Consider the following 27,652-nt stretch of genomic DNA (forward strand, 5'->3'; position numbering starts at 1 on the left):
ATCCCTTCCATTTTGGAGGAATGGATTAACAAATTGTTGCAAATAATGGTCATTCCAACACTAATATCTTAGGTTCAATTGTCTCAACAAAAGTTGATGGAAGATTTGTCTAGTGGTATTTTGGAGGTCATTCATAGTGTTGTCATAAGTCATAGGCAATTTGATGGCACACAACAACAGTATAATTTCTCATTCCCACTCTTATCTCACTGCAGGGAAGGAAGGCCATGAGCGCCCCATCCTGTTGCAAACATTTTGTTTCATTAAGTTCCTTCATAAATTTAAATACCAATGTATCTCCTTCTGTCTCATGAGTTACATCCTGTATGGGGATCTGACTCTTACTTCCACCTCACAGCCTGGAAAAGTAACTTGGTTGGGCATTTTAATCAGTTTTAAATTATTTTTAATTCTACTTCACATTACTTTTGGAGCCTTGGAAGGCTGGAAAGAATTTAGTTAAGACTAAAGACAAAATCTCCTACCCTCTAACCTGTTTCCCCGAAAATAAGAAAATAAGCCCTAGTATGATTTTTCAGGATGCTCGTAATATATGCCTATGAATGGGTTGAGTTTCAAATTTTGACAACTCCTCGTTTTGCGTGGGAAATATCACAGAAGACGTCTTCTTAACTTTCACAACTTCATCTTTATTGGTTACAGGCAAATCAATATTGTTCATAATTGGATCAAAGAAGCTCAACTCAGGCAACATGCCATAACTGTCCAACACAAACTCCCGCCCCCCGTCCATCAAACTCACAGGGGCGCTGGGCCAAACTTCTCCGTGTCAAAGGGCTTCCGGAGGGGAGCGTTCCACACTGCATAGGTGGTGCCGCAGCATGGCTGCCGGGCCCAGTCTTCTTCAGGGGAAGGTGCGTTGTAGCAGGAGTCGGGTCGCATCACTTGGCATCCTCTACCCTTATTCTTAGGGAAGACAATGACCACTCCAGTGTCTCATATTTCACCTCGCCTTCTCCCTTCGGTATGGGATCGGGAAGCAGCCCACCTAATATCAGATTCAGGAAATCCCTTAACAACTCCTGCGTCTTCACCCTCTCTTATTCTCTTAATCTCTCCAGATCTCTCTTACTCTTTCATAATTCTAGTTCTACCTCAAACTGCCGTTCTCCTTGGTTACTTGTACCCTCTTCCCTGACTGATGGCTCCTGCTCCTCCCCTTTCTCGTTCCTGTGCTCCTCCACTAGCCTTACTTCAAATTTCTCGCCTCGCTCCGTTTTCCCCTCTTCTGAAGCTAAGTTCTCCCTTTGGTCCTCCTGCTCTTTCGCACTCTCGGGTTTTTCCCCACCCTCCTTTCCTTCTTCCTCTTGGGATGGGTCCTCTGGACCTCCTTCACAAAGCCCTACCCCAAAAATAAGTCCTAGTTAAGTGAAACCCCACCCTCCACCACTGTGCAGCAACCAGAAGAGGACATGACTTTAAAATATAACATCCCCTGAAATTAAGCCTTAATGCATTTTTGGAGCAAAAAATTAATATAAGACCCTGTCTTATTTTTGGGGAAACACGGTAAACTTTTAGAGTAGACGGAAGATTTCAAGGTATCCCCTACACTGAACAGTTATGTCCATGCAATGGGGAAGAGATTGAATCTGTGGAACATGGTTACACTACTCATTTTATCAAGATCTGCAACGGTCCTTTCTACTGTCCATTCTACAGAGATTTCCTGGGAGAAATAAAAATTTCTATATAACTTAGTTGCCTTCATACAAAGTGCCAGACATTACTATGAAAGTGGCTAAATATTATGCTGCTGTAATATCAGACCATAGCCTCCTATCCTTGTTTTTTTTTTTTTAATTTTATTTTCAAAACTATTGGGTAATGGGGAAGGAATACAAAAGGCAAAGGGCAGTGGGGGGGATGGAAAAAGGGTTTTGAGAATAAGAAAACATCAAATGCATAATCATTCAATCTTTCATATCAAGTATATAAACATCTAATCTATTCATGTTCCAATAAAGGTTCATCTTTCTTCTTCTTTTCTTCTTCTTCTTTTGACTATTTTGACTATTTTGTCTATGTATTAACCTCTTTAGCTTTCAACTTATACGTGTAATACAGCTTAAATCTATGTTATTCCCACAGCACCAGAACACCAAGGCCAATTGTGAAATATATCCCCTCTTTCACCCTCCTTTTTTCTTGAGAATACACTCAACAGACCCAAAATAATATAAATTCTGCTCTCCCCTCCCCTTTCCTCCCTGTGCTTGTTTTGTTTCTGCGACTCTTTTTTCTTCCATATTTTAAAAGGGGGAACAATATCATTCAAAGTTTGCTTTTCAACCTCAATTTTCTTATCTGCTATTGCTACATGGCTTACTGGGTGGCCCTCCATCCCTTGTATATTATCTGATATCTTCATCAATACAGCCGGTTCTGAGATCTCTTTTTGGTGTAATTTAACCTCCGCTACCTTCCCTCCCCTAGAGCCTCCAATCACGTCTTCCATTTGGTCAATATAATAATTTACCTACATGAATTTTTGCAACAGTGACATCTGAAAAGAGGTTTTCCAGTCTAGCCACCAATCTGTAATTTTCTCAGGGGGAGGTTCCATTTTCTGTTTCCACTATTTTCACTTAAAATTCCCTCTCCCCTTTACCCCAATACACATCCAATATTTCTAATATTTCACCTTGCAACTATACAATATTAGCAATAAGATAGCAGGTACATTCAAGTAAGAGATGGAATCTAAAACATGAATCTCTCAAGTGTCTTTGTAGTCCAGTTTCAGACCGGTTGCTTCTTCTTTTCCCTTCTTTTCTCTTCTCCAAGTTTGTTTTAACCTTCACCCGGCAAGACTCTATTATTAGAATGTCATTTGTCAAGATCCCAGTTCAGTTCAAACCACATAGCCCCCAGTTCACAGCTCACAGTCCGTTCTTCTCACTTTTACTTCCAGAGGCTTCCTTCTCCTCCCCCGAAAAGGGAGGTCCAGCAATCAGGATCCTGGCAAATATATTATCCACGGAAAGCAGAGTCCCACACAGTCTAAAAATATATATCCAAAGAGGAAAAGGGTCCAAAGTGAACAGCTTGCAACAGAATTTATTTTTTCAAAGCCTGTCAGTTGATTCTTCAAGAGTTATTTTTCCTCCTTTAATGGAGACACGAGCTATTTCTGCCTGGCTGTTCCTTTAGAAATGACTCGACCTTCAGCTTGAGTAAAAGCTGGTATGCTAAGAATGCCGCTCCTTATCTCATTTGGTCATAAATTTGCACACAGTCACTTGTTCTTTATTTAATGAGGTTTTTCATAGAACAAGGGCTTCCACTTACTTTGATGTATACTTTCGCCGTGCTTCTGTTTTCTTATTCTCGGCGAACGGAGCTGTCTTTGGCTAGTTGCCAAAAATGGCGCCCGTCTTCGTCTGTGCTGATGTGAATTTCCAGAAGAAAGAAAAATCGAGTTGCTGCCCAATCTTCTAACTTCTGTGGCTCACCAACTGCTGCAGAAGGGTCTCTCCTGACTCTTCCTTGGCTCCCCCGTTTCTGGGAGGGTCCCAGACCGAAGTGGTTCTAGCTTTTCCCGGGAGCTATTCCCGAGAGCTGCTAGCTTCACCAAGACAAAGCTCCTCCGCCTCCTATCCTTGTGAGGCTACTGGTTGCCCTGGCCTAACATTATGACAATGAACCTTCAGTGATGCAATAATGGCTTTTGGCCTGTGTTTTATCTGTGCTTGTCTACTATGTTATTGGATGTCTTAAAAGAAGATGTTAACATGGAAGTTAATGTTTTAGAATAGATCACCTGTTTTTTTGAGTTTATGGAAATTATATTTTAATTGTAATATTGCTGGTATTTGACTGTAAATAAACAATTCATTGATTGACTAAAGACAATAAGCAAACAAGTAAATAAAAGCCACCCCAGGTAAGTTTTCCAAGCTCTGATTCAGGATTGCCACATTCACTTCTAGCTGCTGGAGTCTTCCATTGCACTATAAGATATGTAAATAGTAGCCAGATATGTCATATATGGATATATATTACTGCTCTTTTAATCCTTCCTGTATAAATGGATAGATTCTCATTCTATTGGAAGAAAAAACTTTGTAGATGGATTTTATTTTCCTTTCTAAACACAGTCAGGAAGTGACTGTTTCCTCTAAAGATTTCACTTTTACATAGCTCTTGTTAGAAAAACAGACCAAAAACATATCTGCTTCATTTTAGACCACACCAAACATTCTTTAGCTTTAGAGTGACTCACTGCTTTCGATGGCAAATGAAGACATGATTCAGAAACTATATGAACAATTTTAAAAACTCCTACAGATATAATGGGTAGACTGCTGGACAAGAACTCAGAGACCTTTGTTTGGATCCCTGCTTAGCTATAGAAACTCACTGGAGGGGAAAAATGGCACTGGTAAAATCACTCCATAAATATCTCACTTACCGAGATATAACTTGGGTTTGGACTTGATGGCATATATCAACAGGTGTTAGACATTGGAAGCCAGCAACCCATTTAGAGTGTAAGAGCAATCATGCAGGTGTCTTCCTGCTCTGGCAGGTCCCTGTTACATAACGGATCACACAACCAGTTGCATGACCAATCCTGCAAGCAAGTGTTGGTGGACTCTTTTGTTAAGTAAGCAATATAAACTGCAGCTATGAGAACGTTCTCCTCCGGCTATTAACTAAGTATATCTCTGTTGTCCGTTAGGCTTCTGACAGTTCTCTTTATAATTTATCCCACAAAATGTGTCTTCTAATTAACTTGTAGAAAAAGTGGCTTGTGCAATGATATCTCAACACAAAAGAATTAAGAACAACATCCACAAAAATGTGGGCTTTTTACTGTAATAATTGAATGAAGGCAATTGATCACACTCTATGTTGTCGCGTTCCCCCAGTGTCCCCTGTTTGTTTTCTCACAACCAAAGGTCCACCTTCAGATACGATGTACTATTTTCTCCCTTTACCCGCTGCCATCAGTGGATCTTTATCCACACTGTACCAAATATGTTTCTTAGACCCGGGCTGCCAAATATAACAGGTTTATTTATTGTTTGATTGGTAAATCACAGAAGTCATAGAAATTATTTTATTGTTCAATCATTAAACTTGGATAGGATTACACATTTGCTTGTTTGTATTCATTCACATTAACCACTGTAATGATATCTTATGACTGTCTATCTATTTTCTATTACTCTTATCTCTTATCACAGTTTTACTGTAATAATTGAATTGAATGATCACACTCTATGTCTCTACTGAAAGAAAGGACTTTATGCAATGCTTTTCCATTTTTTTTCTAGGATCTTCCATTTTTCCCTTCAAGGTTTAGAAGAGGGGAAAATGCATCTCACGGTTTTAAGAGATATACGTTTCTTTGTGGCTTTTGCAGTCTAATCAAGAGTAACTGACGTTTATCTCCTTTAGCAACCACAGAATAGATCAGTGTGTGAAAAAGAATTTAGAAGCGTGTTGAGAATCTGAATTCTAGTTCTAGTTTTGAGCTTAAGAAAAGTTTCCTTTTTGGATTACGATTCCTAGAATCGTAAGTCATGTGAGTGCAGTTTGTCAGGTTTTGAATATATACATTTGTTTAAGCTCTAATTAATATCGTTTTCTCCCCCTTTCACAGATTCATGGTACTCCATTAGCACTCCAAAAATAAAGATTTGCTAAATATTCCATGTGGGTTCTGTCTGCTTGTTGAGGTGGGAATTGTATTTTGGTGGTGGCTACATTTAGAGATACACCACAAGCAGTAAAAAAGGGAACTGGTGACAAAAATTTCTGATAACAGAGACTGAAAATATATATTGTCCATGATTTTATACATATGAACAAAACACCAAATTTATGACAGCTCTCTTTAGTGTGGAAGAAGGGAATAAGAGTATGTATATTACTGTCTCCAGAAGGTCAACATCAAAGGGTGTAACTAGGCCCCCTCTTTGCCCCCACGCCTGCTTTATCTTGGGAAGATTCAATTTCAGTTTTCTCTGCCTTTAGGCAGAACTCTAATTGCATAAACCTAAAGAAAAATAACATGAAATAATGTTGGGTCTCAAACACAGCATCTGCTGCCTTTATAAATGTCCAGAAGCCAATGTTGTACAGGGGAAAAAAACCTTTTAAAATGTCAATTTTCAGGAGTGAGTAATATGGATTTTCCTTAAAGCTCCACAGTTATGTCAAACACAATACCATTTACAGACCTGATAAGGAAGATGCATTACTATGAGACAAACATTTACCTTCAAAGTACCCAGCTCCATGTGAGTTAGAATTTATTTGGCACAAGGAAATCTTCCAGCAAAATTTCTCATCTGTCAGAAGTGGCCACATTGTGCCCACCTTCTCTCAATGAAGCCACAGACACTGGAACCCATAAGTTAGTTTACTGCCATGGTGCCACTCAACACTGCCTTGAGGGAGGGGCCTATCCATTTCATACCTGTAAGAGGATTACTCCACAGTGGAAAGGAGGGGATAGTTTTTTAAACCAGGGGTCCCCAACATTTTTCACCCCGGAGACTGGCTGGGGAAGGTGGGGCAGGCGCTCTCTTGCACAAACGAGTGTCTGCTCATGCACATGCGCAAAGAGCAGAGTGGCACTCGCACGGACATGCTGGAGCACGGACACATGCACAAATCAGCTGTGCAGGGTTGAATGCATGCAGGGACGGGGCGGGAGGTCTGTCTCTGCGGCCCAATTCAGCTCAGGACACAGATTGGCACCGGGCCATGGACTGGGGGTTGGAGACCTCTGCTTTAAACCATATTGAGTACAACTGATGGACCGATTAGGTATATCTGCCTTCTAGTCACTGGAGGTTGTGCTGCAAGCTTCAAATGGAATCACATATTTAAATTAAACGCAGAATCAGGAAGAAGAAAGAGCCCTCTACAACAGTTTAATCCAAAAAAGAATACTCTGTGGCACTTATTTTAAAGCTGTTTTCTTTTTTAAAAAAGCCCCAATCTTGACATAAGGTCTTACAAGGAACAACATATTGTCATGTTTCTTAACAATTCTGTGGTGTTTCCTTTGAAAGAACATTTGTACATGGGGAATAATTTTGACTTTTTAACATTGGAAGATTCAAAGGAACAAAGTATTCCATTATTTGTAAAGGGGATGTTATGTTTTAAATAATTATTCATTTCTCTCTTAATGGCTGAAATCCTGTTGCAGAGATAGGCAAAATATGTCACTTTCAGTGGCAAATTGCTACAAGTTAAAAAAAACCCATAGGTATTATCTGTTGTATACTGAGACACACAGTTCAATGTGTGACAGGTAATGGTTAATTTACATGATTTCTTAATTTACAGCAGCAGGATTTCAGCCAATACATGAGGTCTCTTACTCAGTGGCCCAACAGAAGAAGTAGCAAAATAGCTTTCTGGTTGGTTTTTTAAGGTCACATTCATTGAACAAATGTCAGTCATGAACAACATATGTTAAGACTTTAGGTTTTTTCAGAAATTCTCTTCCTGTATTTTCATACATGGAGCTGGCTGGATAACTTAGTGGTTTGGCTACCTGGCTACACCACCAAAAGTCAGGAGTTGAATTTCCCACTGTGCTTATTGGAAGAAGAGCCAGCCTATGTAGCTTTGGGCAAGCTGCACAGTTCCAGAGTGTCCCCAGAATAAGGGAACGGTAAATCACTTCTGAGAACTTTATATGTGAGTACTCTAAACCCTGAAAAGGCTTGCCATAAATCAGAATCCAGTTCATACATGGATTTATTGTGTTCAGAGGTTGCCTTTGAAAGGGGTAGCTTTTTAAGAACTACTTTTTACAAAGTATAGTAAGAGAGGGGACTCAAGATCTGGGATCTGGGGTGGTACTGGTGTGAACATACAAATGTGTATGACAACTATCTATTAGCTTCAAATAGGGTCTGAAACTGAAATGAAACATGCAGGTCAATGTAGTGTTACAAGTTTTCAACACGATCCATTTATATAGAGCAGTGATTCCCAACCTTGGGTCCCCATGTGGTCTTGGACTAAAACTCCCAGAAGCCTTCACCACTAACTATGTTGGCCATGATTTCTGGGAGCTGCAGTCCAAGAACATCTGGGGACCCAAGGTTGGTAACCACTGATATAGACAATGGTGTTAGAGAAATGGTTCCAAAACAAGTAATGTTTTTTTTAAAAATGCCTCTGTATTGCTTGTGTAGTAAACTGTTGAATATTAGCACATTTCTGAGCATTAGAGATAACAGCATTAGTATATTGTAACAAACCAAGACATCTATAATAATTAACACATTTGTGCATAAACTCTGGCCACTGAGCTATATATAAGAGAGTGAAACATTTGGTACATTCTGAAAAAACAAACATGAGCTATGGAAAAAACTGCCTTGTCTTGTTTTTCTGAATAAGCCCCTTCCTTATTACCTGCATCTGGACATCTCTATATCATGTACACAGAATCATCTATGCGCAGTGATGCACACATACCAATTACTGATTTGGCAGATATGGCTGATAAACATTACCAATAGGCATTAGATTTAAGACCTGGATGTGCTGTGCATACAGTTGCAACCATCATCACTGGCTTGGTAATGCCAGACATATTATCTTGAGGCTTTCCATCTTGATATGTTGCTCATTCCTGACATATAAAAGACAGGGGTGGAGGGTTTACACAGAGAGAATGTGTGGAACACACCATCTGGTTTTTGAGGGGGAAGTGGGAGAGTCGTTAATTATTTAGTTTTTAGAATGCATATGTGTTTTGTCATAGGCTGCAGGCTATGTTGTTGTGAACATAAGTCATATGCCTTATAAATGCTCACTGTATCGCCTGTGGTATGTCAACAAACTGTTGTGTAACAGTTTTGTTGCTGTTTCATTTGCAGGTGAGTATTTGTTTGGAATGTAAGGTTATCGTTTTTCCTATGGTGCTGGGTTAAGTCCGTTGAATGGCTTTGACTACTTCTCCAGAAGAGGCCAGGTGGACTTTAATTCAAATAAGAAGTTGCACAATGTCTCAGAAATCTGTCCTCCAAAGAAACCTCAGTGCAGCAACATCCTTCATGCCACATGAAGCCTATCAACCATGTAGCTCTTATTTATACAGCACAGATCACAGAGTTTCTCTTGAAGACCACCTCAGTATTGTCCAGGAAGTATCTACTATTATTACATTCTCTGAAGTAGCCATACACAAAATAGCACCCGCTAAATGTTCTGTGTGACAACTATCATCATTTCATGATAGTGTGGCCATTGATGATGTTGGCTGAGAATGATAAAGGTTGTAATCCAAGACATCTGAAACTCACTGGCTTGGGACCATCTGACCATATCTAGGGTTTCCAGTTTTTAATTTAAAAGGATGCCTTTTGACCCAGGTGAAGCAGAGATGTTATATGGTAAGAAGAAAAGAACTAGGTGGGTCACTATCAGATTTGGAAATAAGGATCTGGAGTGCCCCCAGGAATCTGGTCCATGCCTTCTAAAGCACAATGCTTGGTGTCTGATCCATCATGCATGCTTTTAGCAACAATCCAACCCAACAGAATGTAGGCATCATCCTTCAGTCTCAAGAGACTATGGTAATGTGCTCTGAACAGAAGTCTTCGAATAGCATCTGGTGTGACTCAGAAGGCCAATTCAAGAGAGACAATCCCTTCCACACTGAAGACAAATACAATCTGACAAGCTCCCTGATTTTGCTGGTTTGGGGACTGCCTCTTTGCCTCAGCCTGCTGAACAAGTGCCTCTTCAAATTGGGCTATGCTGCACCGCCTGTCTCCAGGCCCAGCAGTATTTGTGCATTTTCAGATCTCCATGAAAAATCCTATTCCTGCAAATGGAAAAACCAAATGGCAATGACTTTGCTTGGGGTTGGACTACACATTGTCATCAATGACTTAAACACAGAGAGAGAGAGAGAGAGAGAGAGAGAGAGAGAGCGGGGGGGGGGAGGAATTTATTTGGGCAAAAACCATCAGACAATGGTTTTTGCACTGCCACACCAAGATATAAAAAGAAAAATCCATCCATTCATCTATAGTCTCTCTCACCCACCCCCAAACACACACAAAAAAACCTCAATCCTAAACTGTTTAGTAGTAGTAGCAAACTAAACTGGATTTTAAAAATACGAAACTATAGAATACAAGTCTTAGGTAGCAATGACAATGCTAGTCTTTTGTGCCGCCCTGCAGCTATGTAAATGGCAAGCTTTGCTGTATGCGGCACACAGGAATCCAGTGCCTCAATGGTTGGAGACTCCAAGGAAGGTCTTAGATTTTATTGGGAGGTTTAGTTGTTACTTCCTTTTTCTTTGGTGCCAAAACAGCTCTTGGATACTGTGTATTATTTTTATTTTATTTTCCTGACTAGGAGTTACAGAACTTTGTTAAAAACAAAGAAACCCCATAAATGCCGGACTGATTATAAAGAATCCAGGAGGAGCACTCTGCCCCCATGCATGACTAGCAGCCACTTGGCCCATTCTGTGGTCACCAAAATGTCACAGAAATAACCTCGATTTGGTCTATTTTTACATGTCCAGACACAGAGCACATCCCTAGTTAGCAGTCAGTAAATTTGTGGTACACAAACTGTTGGTATGTGGCAAATAATTCTGCAGTCTGGGAGTCTGTGGCATAGCTCAGAAAAGTTACATTATTAATCACATCCTTAAGAATTCCCCAACTGGTATAGCAATTGGGAGGGGAATGACTATTAAAATAATTGTCTGTCAAATAGGATCAAAATTATACTGATTTTCACACCTTGTTCCTGCCAAGATAGCCTTTTACAGGTTAAATCAGTAACACAGTGGATGTTCGGCAACTCATACTGTGTCCCAAACTACTTCCATATTGTGGCTGATGGTTAGGTTACAAAATATAATGCAACTCAGCCAGCTCTGCTTCCTCTCTTCAGATCACGTACACTTGTTGTACATTATGTTAAACTTTTCTTAGCGATGCAGGGAACAGTTTTCCTTAGCAAATGTATGCACAGGAACTATAAGCGATATTTAATTTTGGAAACTTTAAATAATTTTTGAAATTGTAATATACAGCTGTGGATCCTCCATCTGGAATACTCTTGTTCTTAATTCCATAGTATCTCAGTGGAATAGTCCATATATAACTAAGTGCCTCATTCAAATCTGGGACCTATATCGAATTGCTAATCCCAGCTAGAGCAAACCAGCTGACTAAACTGCTGAATGGTAAATCAGCACATGTAAATTTCATTGCATTAATGGGTCTACTCTAATTGGGACTAGAAATTGGATTATTAACTCAAGGACCTCACCCACTCACAAGCAAATCACAGTGAAATCAGCAAGTAGACATGCTGTACTTAAGATGGTACCGTAACTTTCTACAAATTGTGAGATAAAGAATTAAATCAGGTGGTAAGGAGATAAAGAATGTAAGCAGTAAATCTGTTTGGAAGATATGTTCCAACATTAAGTTTACATATGATATACTCCAGTGACTAGCACATAATAGAACTATTCTGATTAAATAAGTGCAGCCAGAGGACACAGGATTACGTACAGTTGCTCCTCATAACTTTAATTAATTTTGTTATGTTCTCATTATTTCAGAGAGCAACTTTCTTTCATTTTTATTTAAGACACAACCACTTTTTGCTTCTTTGTCTCTCTTGCTTCATCTAATATTAAATGAAATTTAAAACTTTTAAACATAGAATTCATCTTCTGACTTGCTTTGAGTCCTGTTAAGGCATCATCTAATCATGTACAGCAAATGTGACTAGGGGAAATGCTGTGGCTTCAGTTCTGTCACCTATGGAGTGGACAACTTCCTGTATCTTTGTGGGTTCTTCAGATTAATCGGAACTCCAGAAAATCGTTATTCTAATTCATGTGGAGATCCTCCATGGATATAGGAGGCTCTTCAGAGTCTAGACTCATCACTCCCCAAGCATGGAAGGTTACATTAATAATAGTAACGTGGGCGCAGAGAAGTGTTTCTCTCTTTGTGTGTTGCTGAACATGATTCCATAGCACCAGAAAGGGGCTCTATAGTCAAACGATGCTGCAAATGTAAATTAGTCTCTTAATGATTCCTTGTAGAAAAGATAACAGTAAAAATCTAGACTCCAGAATGAAGTGCAATTGTAAATGGCACGATCCAAGAAGTGTATACAATAGAGATGGGCACAAACCTTGGTTTGGAGGTCTGGCCCAATTCACTGCCACATTTGCACAGGTGTTGTGAAGACACAGCACTCTCCTGCCTCCCCTACACACTTGCGCATTCCTTGGGTGATGCACGCTTCCCTGCCTGCCTCCTCAGCCTGATGACCTACTCATTTTTTGCAGTATGCTCTTCCGCCTTCTGTCAGCCACCTACTCAAAGGTAGCACTGCAGGAATCCCTATCCTGCCTCCTCATCTGAGTGGTTGGTTGGTGGAGGAAGCAGGAAGCAGAAGAGGGAACAGCCTGCTGCAAAAGGTATTGGGTAGTTGCACTGGGAAGGTGGGGAGGGAAGCGCATGTCGCCTGAGGAATGGGCGAGCATGCAGGGGAAGGCACGAGGGCATAGTGCCTGTATAACACCTGAGCAAGCATGGCAATGAATTGGACTGGACCTCTGAACTGGGTTATGTGTCCATCACTGTATATGGTCTTAAAGTAAGTATTGATTTAGAAGTAACTTCCTACCATGATCATGATAGCTAGCAAGCTGGTATGGTTGGCTGCTGACCACTGTCAGGTGGTGTCTAAAGAGCACAAACTGATGCTCTTACCAACATACATTGTAGTTATGCAACTACAGTAATGACAAGCTATAACGTCAGAGGTCCTGGTTAAGGGATCTATAACCAGTGAGTAATCATTCATTTCTCTCATGTCGATCTAAGAGCCCCAAGAACCCCTAGGCTACTGGAATCGCTGAAAAAAATTAACTTGTTGACATTAAAATGCTGGCAGATTAAAAGCTCCTACTTCACATTTGGCCTTGATTTGTTTAAATGGGGCAAACAATGGATTATAAAAACAATAATTTATTTCACCTCCCAACCAGGATCCTATCAAGTTGTGTTTTGAAACTGTAGTTTTAATGGCCAGCTATGATATACATGATAAAGAAATTGGAATTCTTTCATGGACCAGGTGAGGTGGGAGGGCAGAAAGGAAGCTATAAATGCAGTTTCCTATTTTTCTTTTTTAATGGTTTCTCCTCACAGGCTGGAATAAAGCCAGGTTAAGGAGAAATTAGCAAACAAGTTGTGGAAGAAGCCACATCTAACTAATTAACTGTCTTTAGTTACACTGAATGGAATACCCATTGTGTTGGTTAGGACTCAGAAGGCCTGGGTTCAAATCTCAGCCATGGAAATTCACTGAGGGAGTGGAACTGGAAAAACCACTCCTTAAAGGTATCACTTACCTTGAAAGCCCTATTAGGGTCACTATAAATCATCTCTGACTTGATAGCACATGACAAGACTGTTACACTGATGTTCCATTGAGGTCATCCTCTCACTTTATCTTCACAATGATCCTCAAAGTGAGAGATAGTTCTTAGGTCAAGATATCTCAGGGAGTTTCACAGCAAATTAAGGACTAATCTCTGGAATCTCCCAATCCCAGTCTAACGATCACTCCATGCTGTCGACCAACAGTACCCTGATTGGTTGAGTTTTTCATGGACTCAAGCAGACCTTATATAACAGCAGTTCACCCTCTTGTCCTTCCAGATCCAATCCTGCCTTCTGTGGTAATTCTGCTAACCTAAAACATAGCTTGTTTTTACACCTTACATACTCCATTGTTTGGAAAACTACAGTACTTCAGAAACCAAAATATCTGACAAAGGCCTCATGGACCAGCAAACCCGACCTTTCAGATACTGTAAGAGCTTGAAATATAGTCACTGGCGATGTCATGTTGGTTTGAGGATCCTAGGAATTGTAGTAAAAAAAGTAACTTTCCCAAACTCTGCCATTTAAACCTGCACATGAGCACCTAGGAATGAACACTTATCATGCCTACTGAACAAGGATCTCTTTATTTTCCTGATGCTTAAGCGTATTGGTTTCCACATCCTGCACAGGCCTGTCAACATTACAGTGCTGGAGGCAGCGATGGTTCAAGAAATTCAAAATGTGGGGTTATTCTAAAGAAATAAATAATAAATAAATTTATTGTCATTGTAAGTCTAAACATAGTATACACATTCAATGAAATTCACACAGACACCCAGAGACCAGACCCACATGCACACACATTAAAACAAACAAACAAAAAAACAAAAACAAAAAAAAATTCTACTTCACAAGCTGATTCAACAAATTTATGCTGCTAGGAAAGTTGACTTCAACACACGAGATTACTACTTTAAAGCTGCTATATATGTGGGGGGGGGGGGAACTAAAGAGTTTCAGCATGAGTTCACAGAACTGAAGATGGGAAATATCTAATTAGGTCTTTGACCTTGGCCGCTGCTTTTGTGTCCGTTTCCAGAGAGTGATTAAGTTATGACATTTCCCTTCTGCAAGCTTGTTCTTCATAAAAAATGAGATATGTAAGTAAATGTCATTGTACAGAACACCAGCATGTTAGATCATACTACCCCATGCAGCTGAAGGGGCAGCAGCTGTCAGTTCCCATTCAGGTCATGCAAAAAACATTGCCTGATCAGCACTCAGGTCTTGATCCTTCCCCAGGTCCTAAAAAGATCACAGCCAGTGCATTTCTCTTCTTCGTTCAATGAAGAAAGCACCTAAAATTAATGTGTTAAATTAAGCTATGCCCATTTGAGGGAAGATCAGGTGGCTGGGTTTACTGGCATGAAAAATGAAGGTAGCAGAAAAGGAGCAGCAGGTGATACATAAGCCCTGCTTCTCAGGTGGTGATGACTGTGGCCAAGTTGGTGTCCAGTTGATCCCCGTAGTTGAAGGCCCCTAATCTACTTCCTTATAGTTTTCTACCTTTACACCAGACCTACAGTGGGCAGCCCTTCATTCACACAGAGGACATCTTCAAAAGGAGGACTGTCTTGTAGCAGCTCTTCCAGTAGAAGACTGCCCTTCTTTGAATGAGACCATGGGGTCACTTTCCTCAAGAGAAACCTCCTCCCCCAGCATTTGCTTAAGAGCAGCAGGATCTTAAGAGGATTTGGAACTGAAGAAGGAAGTTTTGAAAATTATAGAAAAGGAAGGAAAGGCTCTATTTACTCACTGCTGATTACACTTCCTGTTGTGGTCTCTCTACAGGATTTCATAACCTCCTGAAGCCTGCAAAATCTTGCCCTAATGAAAAAAAAGGTACATTAAACCAGATGCTGCCAACTACATATTATGCATTGAACTGCAGGGTATAAAACTCAAGGCTCCTGGTGCTTGTAGTGTGGAGCGGCTTCCACTTGACAGCCTGGTCAATAACCACTTGACTGTTTTGCCTCCCCCTCCTACTTAATTGTACCTCCAGAAATGTGGAGTGGCTACCCAGAGAACCACTTGAAGGCTTAATGAGTATTTTTCAGGTGGTGATTTGTTTACAGAGCATGGAAGATAGCCCCACAATAGGCACAGTGGGAAATAAAGGAAGGTCATGCACTTGCCACTTGAAGGCTACACAGCAATTTGAGAGGTCCTAGGAAGCTGTGTTTCTCTCATAGGCCGAACAGGAACATAGCTTGGAAAGTTACTTTTTTAAAAATGGTTGCAGTTATCATCCTAAGGTCTCCTGCCATCATGAGTTACTTACTATTCTAGCAGCATTTTTTAACCGAGCTCTTATTTCTGATCTTTATTTTTCTAAAGTTAATATTCACTGCACAAACCTCTTCACTCAGGACATACAAATTTGGGACTGACTCATCCTGTGCCTTGATCATCATGTGGAGGTTGGGGGGGGGGGGGACACAATTCCTGCAAACGAGAATGCTAATGCCAGTGACCTGGGTGAGATGGAGCTGCACAGAGCCATCAGAATTGTTTCTGGAAGAATTATTTGCCCACCTCTAGCTCACAGAACACAAGAAAAAGGGAAGCAGGGGGAAGCTGTTATGGACTGTTGCAGGGACACAACCAGACCAGCATGCTTTTAAATGTGTCACGTCTTTTTAAATTTAGCCTCCAAAAGTGGTAACCCTACAAATGAACCGAAAAGGTCCAGCTTGGGTATGGATCAAGGTCAGGCTGGAGTGCAGTCTCGCTCATATGGAGTGATTGCCAGGAAATAGATCCTGCCCAATCACTCCACAAGTGGTCCAAATCCTGATCTGTTTCCCCATGTGATCACAGCCTTACCTAACTATTGACTTGCCAGTTAGCAGATTCAAACACTGCAAACAGCAATTGGCTTTAGAATTAATACATGTATTATAAAACCAGTTTTTGTGGTTCACAGCTATTTCAACTAATGCACTTTACCTGCAAAAGACTGGCAGGGGCTAGCTACCCTTACACTCTTCTCTTAAAAGGTATTCGGTACCTTTGGGAGTGGGGTTGTTGTTTAGTCGAGATTACCAAAGGCACAAATTCCTCAGCTAGAAAACATTTGACCTAGGAACTGAGAAGGGAATGCAAACATGCTACTGCCTGGTGAAACCCTTCTTTTCACTTGAAAGACTTGGTTTTTCAGCCATTTCCTTTGCAACACCAGAGGTTACCACAATCTGAGCTACAAAGTCTGCTCAAGTCTCGACCACTGAGAATTCAAGGCAGCCAGAGTAAATGAACAGAGCAGCCATAGCATGCTGATTGGGATGATGGGAATTAAAATCCAACACACTTAGTGGGTACCAGATGTGGGAAATCTGGATGCAGCCAGCTCAAAAGTGCTATTTTTGTGGCCCAGTCTTCCCCAACAGTTTATTTCATTTTGTGAAATAACCTGCTGGAGCTTTGGTTGCTAAGGCTACTTGTGAAAGCACCCTGGTGCATTACAGGATATGACTGCAATCCTTCACAGCCAAAAGCCCACAATCAGATATTACATTCTCTTGCCTAAGACCAAGGTTTGGGGCCATGGTCTAACTCTGCTAGAATAGGAATAAAGGAAATAGTAACGAGATGCCACATGAGTCGCAGGGAGGGGAACTCCTCCCTCGGGTGCAGTGTTAGGTCCTGCAGCTGCAACCTTTTGATCTAGAGAACAGCATTAAGGGAAGCAAAGAGGGGGATTTTCTATGACAGTCCAATGCTGACATTTGGATGAAACTAAATACCGTACCATGTGGTGCTTTGGAAAAACCAGTTACTAGTGAACAGGCAGCATATATAGGCTGTAAGCAAAAAACTTTGTACAATCTTACCATCTAAAATTCTTGGGGTTTGCATATCATTCATTCATTCATTCATTCATTCATTCATTCATTCATTCATTCATTCATTTATTTATTTATTTATTTATTTATTTATTTATTTATTTATTTATTTATTTATTTATTTATTCTATTTGTACCCCGCCTATCTGGTCAAAACGACCACTCTAGGTGGCTTCCAGACAGATAAAAGGCAAACACACACATATATAACAAAAAATAAAAATATCCAGGAATAGACAATTGAACAATAAACAATCAGGAATAAATAATAAGCAAATTCTTCAAGATGGCCCCAAAGAAAGATTTAAAGAGATGCTGTCTTATAAGCTATCCACATGCAGACAACAACCCGGTTAAGATAACGCAGTGCTCAAAATTTTATATTTCTATAATGAAAGGCAGCCACCCCCAATAACATTTTTGCTAATTCACAGCTGAGTGTGGCTTCTGTCTGCAGATTTCAATGTGTTCACACATCTAATAAATGCACAGCAGTTCAATTTAAAGCATTGTATCAAGACTGTTTACAATGTAGCCCCAAGTGGATTAAGTGTCAGGGACACACCTACCCTGAGAAGATAATACCAAGTGGGTAATAAAGTAGGTTCAGGATCTGGTGCTCGGGAAATACAATAAAGTACATACCAACAGAATAAGATGCATGCGTTGTAAACCCAACTGTAATCTCAAAGAACCATCTTGGATTTCAGTGGTTTACGGTATCATACTCTTAATACAGATATACCGTTGAATGTTTACCATCTGAACAATCTTATCCAAAAACCATGACAGATTTCAAAGCTAGAAACCTTGCCCTTTGCTCTCTTTTAACAGGAACCCAGCTTTGAACAGGGGGTGGGGTGAGGGAATAACACCAAGGAAATATGCCCTACCCAGGGATTAATTGGTGCGACAAAACTATAGCCACTGCCTTTTTTTCAGTATCACCCATGAGCTAGGAACAAATAACTTATCAAAAACAATAACTGGCCATGCTGCCTGGGGCATTCTGGGAGCTGTGCTCTGAAAGATAACTTTTCCAAGCTCAGACAATGCCTTGCTATGGGTAGTGGACAGAATTTAGAAATGTTAGCTTTCAGAGAGCAATGTTCAGTATCACCCAGGTCAGCATAGCAACTGTTGGTGGGTTCTGGGTGCTAAAGTACAGAAAGAATATGTTTCCAAGCCATTGTAAAGGAGGAGGTATACACATATATGCAAAGTGTCATTCTTTTCACTCATACAGAGGTCCAGATTTAGCAGGAAGAATTTTTAGGTCTGAGTTACGACTTCCAAGAAGGATGGCACCACAGTTTGTCTTATTTTTAGAAATTAACTATTCATCTTGCCCCCAAGTACATTGGATTGTTCTTTGAAGACACACAGAAAGACCTATTAGTTAAGGCAAATACTTCCTTCTGCTACGGTATATACATGTGGACAACCATGAACCAAGTGGGATGACCAATAGAGGTAAGCCATATGAAACTATATGGCAGCCATCTTTGTGAAACACATGATTGTCATTGTTTTTTAATCGTAGCAGTGGAGAGGGGACTGAAAAAATAACTAGGCATGGGTGTTTTGGATTTTTGGACTACAAATACTATAATTTTCTGTGTTTCATCTTACAGACCCATGCCTACAGACACCTAAATGTTGCTCATTTGGAGAAAAGATATGGTTGGGAAGGCTTTGAGTCCTGCCATGGACCTAGCTGTACCCTACCTTCCTGTTCAGAAAGGAAGCTCCCAGCTAGCAATGGGGCAGCTTTCTTCTCACAAGAAGCTAGGGTAGAGTTAGGTATAATAGGCCCCAAAGCCTAAGCGAAGGCCTTTTCTCCAGGTGAACTACATTTAGGTATCTGTAGGCGTGAGCTGTTGATAACTCCAAAAATTAAGAGTTATGGGATTTGTAGTCCAAAAACCCCAGATATCCCATGGCTATTAATAGTTGCAGTTATTTTGGGACTACTTCATTACTTTCCAAGTAAATCACCCATTCAGTTTACTTCTCAGCTTCTGCCTGTTGGGAATATTTGTATGTTTGAACCCAGCTGGAGAAACAAATAGCTATACTGAGGTTTTCCATGTTTGTGATGTGAAGGTAATCTGATATTCTCGCCACATTTCACTCCCGCTTTTTATGAGCTGGCGACAGATCAGTGCAATCTGTTATTTCAGAAAGCAAATGTCTATTCAATTCTGTTTTATTTTTAGTCACTAAAGAAGATCATCATGATCTTTCCACCCGTGTGTGTTTCTGTGAAACAAATCAGGGATGGGAACAGGAAAATGTACGACTTGCGATGGAACACATTCTTGTGATTGGTTTACCTTTTGCATGTTGTCACAAATATGAGAAGGAAAAACACATTATTTGACAGATTGCTGATCTGACAGCTCAATTTTGTTTACTTCCATGAGTCACATAGCCATATTTTGTGAAAAGTTGTAATGAGGCTAAAACAGCCAAGAGCAGTCTATTGCCTGGTTTATTGTACAGCAGTAGGTTATTGCTATGGTCTAATGGAGGCTGACAGTATGCCAAAGGCAAGACTGGCTGCTTAGTCCAGCTGTGTGTGTGTGTGTGTGAAACTAAGATGCATCTGAACAGACACCAGTTATGTATGCTAATGAGAGATTAGGGGTCAGGACACTCCAAACTTAATATGTCTCTGTCTCATTTTAAAAAAATTAGTGTATCAGTAAAACTATTGAGCCAGCATACTGTATATATAACAAAGAAGCATCAGCAATTATAATGGGGTGCAAACAAATTAACAAATAAAAGTGGCCAAAATCCTGTTGAGTAAAGTACTGTATACTGTACTAGGGTAGGGGAGATGACATCATCCAGCAGTGGGAGATTGTCAATAATTAAAGAATTCCTGCTTTGATCCCAAGGCTCACACAGTTCCTATGCAGTCTCATTGTGCACAAATCATGTGAGCCATGGGATGGAAGTAGGGGCATAAATAGTGTAACTTTAGCCTGGGGGGAGGGGTTTGTCATTCCAGTTCCATTTCAATTAGCAAAATCTGGTATTCTTTAAAGTGCTTAAAGATGCATTTCATAGCAGGGGCTTTTCACAGGTCTCTGAGCCAGTCTGCAAGTTACTGTGCTTTGATTTGTGATTGGTCATTGAGAATAGGATGGCTCAAAGATCTGTTGTGACCATCTCTCTGAAAGACTAAAAGGGTTTCATTTTCTGATGATGTACTATCTGTTAACTTTGGGCCTGTTCAGGTCTGGCTGAAAGGGATTATGGGAGTGGAGGTACACATTCACATTCTGCATCCCTACATCCCCACCCTCACCCCCAAATCAGGCAGATCTTTGTGTGTTCACAGGGAAGGCCTTCAGCGATGTTTGTAAATCTGTTCTACTGAATGCATGGACAGCATTTCCGGAAGTGGAAGTCCTGCCTTATCAGAGCCCTAACCACAGAAATGCTGGAAGTCCATTCAACAGAACATGCTTACACACAAAGGCCTGCCTGATTTCTGTGGGAAGAGGTGGAAGGGGCAGGACTTACCTGCATCCCCACATCACCACTACAGTTTAAACCACACCCATTTTGAGCCATAATACCTAACTAGGCCCATAGTTAGATCCTGAGTCAAAACACATAGGTAGAGATAAATGAAAACAGATAAAGATATAGATCAATGAACAGGCAGAGATATTTTTATATCTAAATTCTTACATTTAATTCACCATATCAATGTATTATACAGTATTTATCAAATGTAATCATTCATATATAATGGGTGTGGATCATCTTTCATCCTCCCCCCCAACCTTTGTCTATAGCAGACATTTCAAGGACAAGCATGACTAATGTAATTGATTGAGGGGGGAGGTGAGGCAAGCCAAGCAGGGTCTCCCTCTCTCCCTGCCTCTCTCTCTCTCTTTTTCTCCTTTAACTGCTTTACATTAACCTCAGAAGAGGATGTAACTGCTCTTTTGTCTGCTGTATACAGCCCCAGTAATGGATGAGACGGCAACTGCGAAGCCATTTACTCTCCTGCAGTTCCATTAATGTCAGTCACTGCAGTCTGAGCCTGCAGGAGAATAAAATGTGAGGGGTTCGGAGTTGATATACACACATAGTGCCTCTTGACAGTATGATTCATGAAGACTCCAGGTATTATAGAAGGAGATCAGTGTGCCGGGAAAGCCAATTAGGTCTAGGTGAGAGGAAAATATAAACCTGTCAAATGCTGGATGATTGTACTATGTCAGCAGAACTGTCAGCTTCTGGATCTCTAATCCCTGTTTGCAACAGACATGTTATATGAGAAGAGTCCAGTCCTATGATGTTTATTGTGTTTTGTAAGCGTACTCCCAGGTAAGCATGCACAGAACTGCTGCCTGATGGTGGAAAAATATGGATGCATACTTATAAGTAAATTTCAGTGAGCTCAATAAAACTTGCGTCCAGTGTTTTTTTTGGATCCACAACCTTTGACTTATCTAGCTTTAAGTCCTGATTCCACATTCACAGGACCGGTTGGCTTTGTGCCTCACCAGCTTGCCTTTCTGGGGAACTGATGTTCTGTGACTCTGCATTCATCGAGACAGCCATTCTGTGAACAGGCAACCACTGCATGGCAGCCATTTTCTGATGGCAGGCACCCATGATATTCTCTGCCCACCAGTCTGAAAAGATTTTGGGTCCTGGGCATATGAAAATCCCACCAAATGGTATTGAGAGGTAAACACACTCTCTGATACTGGTGGTAATATACAGTCAGCATGAAAGCTTTATACTTCCTGAATTTAATTTTCTTTTAAAGCTGTCCATGTTGGCCACTGTTTCTGTACCTGTAGAAGCCAATTCCACTGTGTGAAGAAGTACTTTGATCTATCAGTATCAAATCCTCTACTCTTTAGATCTGATGGATAATACTGGGTTCAAGACTGAGAAGGGGAGAAAAACATTCCTCTATCCAGTTTATCTATACTAGAGATCTACCATGTCTAGTAGTTCCTAGCAAATAAGACCCAAACCTTGCAACCTTTCCTTACAGAATTGCTCCAACTCCTTGATTGTTTTGTTACCCCTTCTGTGCCTTTTTGCATGACACACTATGAAATGATTATAGAACATTAGTCTAATCTATCACACAAAGTTGAATGAGTGAGAAAGGGGTACATTGACATGTTTAGCTTGGAGGAACAGTGGGATGAAACGGTCACTTAAATGCTGCAGCTAGGCACATGACTGATTGCACTGGGAAGGGTTGCTTTCACAGGATTGAACTCCCATCAAGCAACACCTTCCATCAGCTGCAGAATTGTTCCAGCCTGATCCCTGAAAGTAGAAGCTCTACACCTGGAGCAAAAAAGGTCCAGCTTGGGCAAAGACGGAGGTCAGGTTGAACAGCATTGCCCCACGTGTCATGTGACCACTGGGAAATAGCCTGCACTGAACCGCTCCACAGGCAATCCAAATTATGATTTATCCCCCGGTGTGATCACGCCCTAACTAAGGAGTGCAGGTAATAGCATAACCATTATTTCATTGCTGCCAAAATGTGAAAGCTTACAGAATGAAGGATACTCCATGCAGTTTTTCTTTCTTGCAGCATAAATTCATTCATCAAATGTAGCTTCTTCTTGACAATAGGTCAGTAATCTAAAAAAAATGATTGTGTCTGGATTTTTGCTTCTGAAACTGCAATGTAAAAAGTACCCTGTGTTCTTGCTTGACAGTTTCAGATATTTACTTGCCTCACAATAAGAGAAGAAATATTTTTTCCCCATGCAGAGCATGCCACATGCACAGGGAAACAGTTGCTCATGTGCGCTTTTCACTCCAGAACAGGAGGAAAAGGAAAAGGAAAAATTTCTCTGCCCCGCCAGAGCTCTGCTTGGCATTAATGTTAATTGATTGTTATAACCAGCAAATGTCGGTGGCTGTGCCATGACCTGCATTTCAATCAGAAGCCTCTGCCTCCTTTTTTTTAGATCTCATATTCTTGAGTACACCTTGGCTGCCTTCCAAGACAGGACTTGAAATTCCAAAAGAAATGCCATTTCCGGCTTTCTTTTTACTGGCATCCTGTGGGAGGCTGCCAGAAATCAAAAAGTCCTGTGAAAATGGAGGTGTAGCAGCCTCTGAGCATTTAAGTGGCAGAGCAGAGACAAATCTGTAACATTATTAAATAGACACTGAATTAGATTGGAATGGGAAGTCAGCTCTATGCCTTTTCCACAACATACTGGCATTAAAAGAAAGGAATTATCAACTAATAGAAATAGCTTCCATAAGATTTGCTAAAAACAAGACACTAAAATGAACACACGCTTGCAATTGATCAGTTACAAGTGGAAACTCCCCCCCCCTTCTACATCTAAGAGTGCCATCAGCTCACATTCTGGACTGCTTGTGGTGTAGTTGTATTCAAATTATTTTCCACCAACCAGAAGATACCATGTTTCCCCAAAAAGAAGACAGGGTCTTATAATATTTTTTTGCTCCAAAAATGCATTAGGGCTTATTTTCAGAGGATTTTTTTTCATGTACAACAATCTACATTTATTCAAATACAGTCATGTCATCTTCTGATTGCTGCACAATGCTACACAATGGTAGAGGGCAGGGTTTCACTTAACTGGGGTTTACTTTTGAGGTAGGGCTTATATTATGAGCATCCTGAAAAATCATACTAGGTGTTATTTTCAGGTTAGGTCTTATTTTCCAGAAAATAGTATACAGGAAATTGTGAGCCACCCCCTGCCCTGCTCCATGCCAAATCCTGACTTTTTAGTCTAGTGGAAGAGGTACTCTTGTTTTGGAGCTGTAAAGTAATGCACATTGGGTAAAAAAAAAAAAATCAAAACTTTATTTATCAGCTGATGGGTTCTGAGCTGTCTGTGATGGATCAGGAAAGAGTGTGCTGGTGGACAGCTTGATGAAAGTGTCAACCCAGTGTGCGCTGGCAGTGAAGAAGGCAAATTCCATGCTAGGTATCATTAAAAAGGGGATTGAAAATAAAACAGCCAACATTATAATGCCATTGTACAAAACACTGTTAAGATCGTACTGGAGTATTGCGTACAGTTCTGGTTGCTGCACCTCATAAAAGACACCGTGGAACTGGAAAAGGTGCAGAAGACACTGTCTAAAATGATGACTGGGCTGGGGCACCTCCCTTATGAGGAAAGGATACAGCATTTGGTTCTCTTTAGCCTAGAGCAGGGGTCCCCAAACTTTTCAGCATGAGGGCCACATCATATATGTTCCACATTTTTAGGGCCAAAGGAAGATGTGCGCACTCACATGCCCGCACTCCTGCATACACGTACGCAGGTTACAAGCCATGATGGGGATGTAGAATCTCCAGGTTTAAAGGGAAGGTACCACAAAATGCCAGATGCAGGGGAAGGGTATCAGGAGACAGGTATCTAGTTGTCTTGTGTGCTCCCAGAGGCATCTGGTGGGGCCACTGTGAGTTACAGGAAGCTGGACTAGAAGGGCCCTAGCCTGATCCAGTAGGGCTCTTCTTATCTTCTATTGTTCAGTACAGTTTGTAGAAGGAGGGGAGGGAGAGAGAGAAAGTTACAGATTGAGTTTGACACCCTGTCTTCTGCCAAATATTTCTCTTTGTCCCTCTCATTCTTTTGCATTCCTTCCTGAACATTCAGTTGCAGAAGAGGTCTGTGCAATCTTGACAGCTTACATACAAAAGCTTTCATGAACTTTGGTTAGTCCTTTTAAGGTTAGTCCTTATAAAATATGCTTCGTCTGCCTCAGCTTATTTTCTGTGCAGCAGAATTCTATTAAAGGTGCAGCAACAGGATCAATAAAAATGCAGCAGACAGAGTCAGACAACGACAGGATCACATTGAAGAAAAGGGCATAATTCATAAGCAAAAGGATTGTATTACCCTGTGTGTTAATGTTCTTCGAAGTATTATTCTGAACCACATGTTTACCTTATAGTTAATTGGTTTCCTCTAGAAGGCAGTGGATGGGGCTTGGTATTTTTGAAGCCAGTGGCATAATTCTGAAAGGGAGGAGGATTTGAGTATGGTGAAGCACCCTATTGATTGGCTTATTTGTACAAAACTGACAGCCTTTCTGGGAACTTCCTGCTTCTGCTCAAACAGAACTGGTCTTCTGAAAGGTTGTGCTATGAGTCAGCAGTGGTTTTCAAAGTAGCTTGGTTAAGGAATACTCTACAGGCAAGCTTTGCCACCATGGCTGAGATGATCACTTGCATTAAAAGACCTACAATTCACGGCTCAATTTCTATGCTGAATAGAATAGGCACGCCTCACAGTCAATCACACAGCTACTGTACTGGAGTTATGGGAAGATGGGTTGTATGACAAAAGATTGCCCATTCCCAAAAGATTCCTCAACCAATAGAAGCTGTACTAGCTTTAAATCAAAAGAACAAAGGGATTGCAGAATATATATGAAGACTTACTCTGACAGAAAGACAAAAGAAAAGGCTGGGAAGACATTTAAACAGAAGGCCTGAATGGCCCATAATTGTAAACAGAAATCAAATTACTGGATCATTGACTCAGGCTGCACCAGTGATTATATACATCAAAAAGATTTATTTATAACTCTTCTTCAGGGTCTCCAAACTTTTCACACAGAGCACCCCATAATATATTTGCAATATTTTTGAGGGCCGAAGAAATTCACACATAAACATGCACACCCATATTCATACAGGCATGCACACACTCCTACTCACCCACTTACATGCACTCCCACCCACACATTCACACCTACCCACCCACATGCGCACTTGCTTGCCTGCCCGCACACACACAGATATGGGCCGGATAAAAGGGCCAGGTGGGTCAGATGTGGCCCGTGAGCTGTACTTTTGAGACCTCTGCTCCAGATGAAAGATCCTGTGGAAATATGTTGACCCCATTAAAGTTGATGGAAAAGAGATGGCATTTTGCAATATTAATTGCCTCATGAAACAAGCAAGAATACTATAAGTATATATTGTTCTTGAAATAAAATGCAACATGAAGTGCATCAGTTTCAAATGATAAAGTTTTTTTCTATACATTTTGAAAATGGGCAGTGTACAGTACAGAAAGATGGTGAAATCTATTTTTAAGCAGTTAAACCTAATGATGTCTATAAACTAAGTCTTCTAGATTACTAGCAACAGATCAACACAGGGTAATCTCAGGGAGAAGATGGCAACAGCTTGAAGCTATGGCATCATCATTTCACACACAGAGAGATCCAAAGGCAATTCTGGAGCTGCAAAACCAAAAACATGATACAAGCATCAAGATAAAGGCACAGGGTGCAACCAACATAACCAGGTGCATAAGCTGTATCACAGAAAAGAGTGTTATGCCCTCATCCCTGCCAAGGACTAAGAGAAGAAGCACCCATGTGGTGGATCTGATACACTTCCCTTGACCCACTGCAGAAAATCAGGGGAAGGGTTTAGAATACCAGAAATTGACACCAGAAGGAGCTGAAAACCTCTAGTTTAGTCCATTCCAAGTGACCACACTTGCTGGGAATGGACTAACCTGGAACCCTCCCATCCATACCAAAATAGTAGAACCCCCTGACAGGGATTCAAAAAGGTGCACGTTGGAACAAATTGGTCTGCTCCAGCAATGTCCATGTGTGGATGCTGGAAACAGAGCAGACCAACCCGACCCATCAGTGCACTGAACAACAGGACAAATGGTGACGTGAACAGCCTCTGAGAATGGGAAGGGAAACTATGAAAGAACCCGAAAAGCAGTGTGCACAAAGAATCTTGCAGGACACTTTGCAGATACAAGCAAAGAAGATGTCCTCACAGGTTTTAAGGAGGTATTTTAGGGTGCTTACTTGTTCATATTCAATTGTTTTAACAGCTGCACCAATATACTAAAAAGAAAAGAAAAGACAGTGACCTCATCTTTCCTTTCTTAAACAAGCCATTTATTATATCCTAATGAATACATGTGGGAAATGGTGTTTTGTTTTCTTCTTCTCGCCCCATGCAGTTCCTTCACTTACATCATTTAGTAGCAGACTTTATTTATGTGGAGGAAATAGCATGAGTCAAGGGGACTCTGTTGAGGTTTGTTCTTGTTCACAACCATTTTGACAGCAGTTGCAGAATCCAGATGTCCATTGAGTGTAATTGTTGGGGTACTATTTACAACCTCACATACCGTCTGTGCTTTGTGTTACTGGGAGGAACTTTTCCACACTGAAGTGATTGTTTATCTATCCAGCATTAGCCAATCATTCCTTCCAGTCTTTTACAGTGGTGCCTCGACTTACAAATGTCCCGACCTACGACCATTTCAAGTTACGACCAGCTCTGACCATCACAGAGCATTCTGGAAAATG

The 27,652-nt window shown here is 40.8% G+C and overlaps 1 long non-coding RNA gene across 1 annotated transcript in view; it reads right to left on the reverse strand.

Moving 5' to 3' along the window:
• Positions 1–2,940: 2,940 nt before the first annotated feature.
• The window catches only part of LOC110075466 (uncharacterized), a 33,383-nt gene continuing 8,671 nt past the window's right edge, over positions 2,941–27,652 (reverse strand). Inside the window, exon 3 of the long non-coding RNA XR_012085213.2 lies at positions 2,941–27,642. This is a non-coding gene — a long non-coding RNA (uncharacterized LOC110075466). The remainder of the gene's footprint in view (positions 27,643–27,652) is intronic.

The sequence above is a fragment of the Pogona vitticeps genome, chromosome 3, assembly GCF_051106095.1.
Source record: "Pogona vitticeps strain Pit_001003342236 chromosome 3, PviZW2.1, whole genome shotgun sequence".
Taxonomy (NCBI): domain Eukaryota; kingdom Metazoa; phylum Chordata; class Lepidosauria; order Squamata; family Agamidae; genus Pogona; species Pogona vitticeps.